This window comes from Anguilla rostrata, chromosome 3, assembly GCF_018555375.3.
Source record: "Anguilla rostrata isolate EN2019 chromosome 3, ASM1855537v3, whole genome shotgun sequence".
NCBI classification, from domain to species: domain Eukaryota; kingdom Metazoa; phylum Chordata; class Actinopteri; order Anguilliformes; family Anguillidae; genus Anguilla; species Anguilla rostrata.
Window position 1 is genome coordinate 13,351,956 of NC_057935.1, and position 4,563 is coordinate 13,356,518.

The 4,563-nt window shown below is 43.2% G+C and overlaps 1 long non-coding RNA gene across 1 annotated transcript; it reads right to left on the reverse strand.

Moving 5' to 3' along the window:
* Window positions 1–3,006: 3,006 nt before the first annotated feature.
* On the reverse strand, window positions 3,007–3,735 carry LOC135252019 (uncharacterized). The gene is made up of 2 exons (XR_010329256.1): window positions 3,604–3,735; window positions 3,007–3,344 (listed from the first exon to the last, which is right to left on the reverse strand). It is a non-coding gene; the product is annotated as an uncharacterized LOC135252019 (long non-coding RNA).
* Between the last annotated feature and the right edge of the window lie 828 nt (window positions 3,736–4,563).

Sequence of the window (4,563 nt, forward strand, 5' to 3'; positions counted from 1 at the left end):
TAACATCCAACCCTTATTCTGAGCGACTTCTATCAACAGAAAGCTACTTTTTATAGGGAGAAATGGGGGACGTTTCTCTTCGAACAACCCACAATGAATCAGTGTGGTTTGACCTGTTGGCAAATGGAAGAGCCGCGTCTATTATTAGCGGCAGAGGACATAAACAGCCACTGGAATCTGAGAGCGGTGGTTTCTGTTACCGATGCTGAAGACACCGCGCACACTCCTGCGTCTCGCACAGCGCTGCACGTCACCTGATCAAGAGACAAGATTTCTAAAGGTTGCAAATGAGCTAACCGCACAAGCGTGTGTATATTTACATGTGTATATTTTGGATTGTCGTTTTAGTATCTTAAGAGTATCCAGCACTGCGTCGTCTGGACTCGAACACCCCAAGGGTTCATACCTCTTTCATATGACCTGGTCAGCTGTTCCATATGGCCCAACCATATATCGTGTGTAATAAATGACTACACCTCCCATGTATCTCGGTCAAAAGGCATTTCCATATTTTGGTGAATGTTTACATAATGTCTAGCGAAGCTGAAAGGTCTAAGGAATGCTTTCTCACACCCCAGATGGTCCCATCTATCACATAGCTCATAGAAATGGCAGTCACAGGGTAAACAGTTCAAGCGGCGCGCAGATAGCCGAGCGAACGTATGTTTCGGGCGCCCCAGCGCCGCACAGGGGAGTCTGCTTTCGGGCCGGGGCGGCGAGCCTGAGAGAATCAAGAAGGAAAGGAGGGAAGGGAAACGAGAAGAACGAGGGAGACGACAGTCGCCAAGGAAAACACGCGGAACGTGAGGCCTCCTTAAGTTTCTTTATTTCCTTGAGTGTCACGTCGTAAAAAATATATATATTTGAAATAATCCGGGAAGTTCAAGGGTGTCCTCTCCGACCGTGCTCTGGTTACGTTGCAGCCGTGATTCTGAGGGGCCGTAAAATTGTCAGAGTTCGTCGTAAATCATGTTTACAGTGCACCTGAGAGAGACGTGGCTGGGCGCAATTACCCTCTGACAGTCTGCCTTGCGTCAGTACAGTGTCTGTGTGTGTGTGTGTGTGTGTGTGTGTCTGTCTGTGTGTGTGTGTGTGTGTGTGTGTGTCTGTCTGTGTGTGTGTGTGTGTGTGTGTGTGTGTGTGCGCGTAGGTGCGTGTGTGTGTGTGTGTTACGGAAGGTGGGTGGTGGATGCAACAGGTCTGCACTGCCTAAAAATAAATATGAAATATATAAACGTGACTTCCAGGTATTGTTTGCCCAACTATAAATTTGAACATTCCAGTGGAGCACTGTTGCAAAGCAAACAGAAAACAGGCTTACATCATATTTTCCAGACATTGAGAGAAACAAAGAAGTGCAAATATAACATCTTAAATTCTAGATTACGTGGGATTTAAGCACTGCTTCTTGGCAAAAAATTTATTGGTGTAAGGCTGACCATAAAACTTCACTAAAGCTCCCTTTATAGTCACAGTATGATTAGGAATGACTATAGGACTATAGGATTGACAAGAACACACATGATATCGTTTCTTGCAGTCATATATTAAATATATGTAAATAATATTTTTCATTTTGTGGTGTATAGCACCAAAAAATTGCATAATTTCATACACATTTTAAGCACTAACATTTTTTGTGTATTCTGGAAGCAATTAGATCACAGGAGTAAAAATGAAATGCTGGATATTAAATTCCATTGAGAAAAAAAAGTTACCATTTTCTTAAATATCTGCCTTTTTAAAATATGTATCTGTTTTTCACTGCTCTCTATAAATAAACTGCATCGATAAGGAGGGCAACTGCTGAGAAGGCTTAAGTAAATTTCCTCATTACATCCTTAGCTAAATCCCCTCCCGTTTTTCAGGCTTAAATCGGAATGCCCAGAATTCCATCTGCAATATTCCATACTCATCCGGAGCTTAGCCGGCCCACCCACCACAAAAACTTTCGAGCGCAGAACTTTTTCAGTGGCTCATGCTTGGAAATCCTGCCTGGCTGTTTCATTAAGCTCTATTTTTTTAAAGCCCTTGACAAAAATGCGCGGGCATTTAATAAATCTGACCTTTAGTGCTCCTTTAGACCACATTCTCTGAAGTGAGTACATTTTGCTCCGACTGAAAATTCCCTGGAAATGCGACCGTGGGATTCTCCCATTGTTTTAATGCGGTTGTAAATTTAATGTGGCAGTTTGGGGTCATCTTTGCCTTGATTCTCAAACTGTACAGTGTCTGGTTCCCTCAGCTGGATGACCTAGGTGTCAGAGATCACAGGTCAGGACTCCGACGTTCTCCAGTGCGTGTGTCTGACTGGACGAAACTACAGAGTCAGCCATTTTGAGGCAAGGAGGTGACGAGAGGGCCCGTTGGCACAGGAGAGCCGTTATTTTTGGAGGTCAAATTTGTTTACCATGAAGCAGCACAAAAGGCTCTGTTGTACGGCCCAGTGCGGCATTAGCGGAATCAAATTCCGCTAACGGAATTATGTCGAGCCAACTGGTCGAAAAGAGAAGCCAAATCGCAGCCTCTGAAATCATGTTTTGCTTCTAGCTCTCTAAAATTAGACCATGGTTTTTGGTCAGAATGGCCTTTTCTTTCTTTTCAAAACATTTTATCCACTCAGAGATCATAGAGCTCATTATACGGCAGCTACTGTGTGCTGCTTTCAGCTTTGCGGAGGCCCTTGTGTGCACACCATCAGCCATTACACTTCATTTCCATTTGCATTTTTAAATAATACGGTAACTGAACTGCATGGGGTGCACAAAGAGGGCTGCCCTGTTTCCAAATTTCATTTTGAAATTTCATTCAATAGATTCTTCAATAGATTATTTCATTAGCCCAGTAATGTATTTGATGTACCAATTTTTGATAAAGTCATTACTGGCCACAACAGAATACATTTATACAGAATTGACAGATGAACATACCATATATTTTATCAAATATATATTGATACTACTCGCACATATACATGTATATTTATTTGTTAAATCACATACAATATTCATTGTCACATTCACTTCTTTATTTATTTTTAATTTGACAGATTTGTTCCTTTATGCCGTTACGCTGCTTTTCCGTCTGAGCATGTGCGTCGCAGGTGAGGGGAGGCCTCAGTCTCGGGGGCCAGATCCCTGCCCACACCGGGCCGCGCGGCTTCACAGCGGCGTCTGTGGAAACACCGGCGGGCTGTGTGACGGATGAATCCGGGGGAAGCTTTAAGCGTCGAAGCGGAGAGGCGGCCGGGGGCCGTCCGGGAAGCGGCCCCAAATCCGCCCGCTCGGCTCGGCTCCCCACACCCCGCGTCTAATCAACGCCATTCACATTCCAGGATGCTTTGGCTGTCAGTCAAAACCATTTCCAAAAAGGAAAAAAAAAGAAGAAAAGAAAGAAAGAGAAAGGGGGGAGAGAAAGAGTGAAAGGCACTTATTCGTGTCAGTTGGCTAGGTAATAAATCTCACTTTACGTGACAAAAAATAACCTCACATTTGAACAAAACCCTCTGGTAGAACAAACAGACACTAGGATTACAAAATAATAATAATAATAATAATAATAATAATAATAATAATAATGGTGGAAAAGAAGCAGGAGTCTTACCTTAAGAGTCAAGATGTGAAGTGTGCTGCTGAATTCTCTGGGAGGGGGGCAAGGGGAGGGTGGGCGAGGGGGGTAAAGTGAGGTACAATGACCACTGCTGTTTTAATCTCTGGTCAGGTGAGAGTCTGAGGGCCTGGGGAAGCTGGCTGTTATTTCACACTTCACTACAGTTTACAGGTCCTGCCCCCTCTCCCCTTACTCCTTCCTGGGGTCACTGGGTCCGTGGATTAATGTGGGAGTGAACTTTGACCTTTGCTTGGTGCGCCGTGCCAAGAATGGCGGGTTGCCTCATGTCGCTGGCAGTGAGCTTGGCTCAGTGATCCACATCGTCCCTGTTCCCCTGAGCTGCCCTCACACACACACACACACACACACATGCATACACACACACACGCACGCACACACACATCCACCTTGTGTATACTATAGGCACTGGCTAATCCAGTTTTCCAGGTTATCCTCATGTCTAAACAATGGTTTATTCTGCAAATATCTTCTGGAGCTAAAATGACAGAAACAATTTTAAACCAAGGATTTGGGGTTATGTTTGCTTCAATTACATTTTTTGTGAATATCATAATAAATAATAGGGTAATTTTCGATCAAAGATATTGTGGTCATATGAATCAGTGGTTTTGCCATATGTGGACTGCAACTCCTAATGACATGATTGATGTTACACTGCAAATTTCTCCAAGCATTAAACAGTGGTTTTTGACATGCACTTTTCTGGGTTGAAAATACAATTCTATTATTTTCCTTGTCTACCTTATTTGTGAACCATAATTATATCTATTTTAGACTCGGAGTGAAAAGAAATTTTTCCCGCATGCAATTTGGGGTTCAGCCTTTACAATTTTTATCAAAGACATTTAATAATGAAGAACTTTGTTCCGGAAGAACAGATATATTGAGGGCATGTAAAGAATGCTTCAGCTCAGAGACAGCAAGTAAAGACAG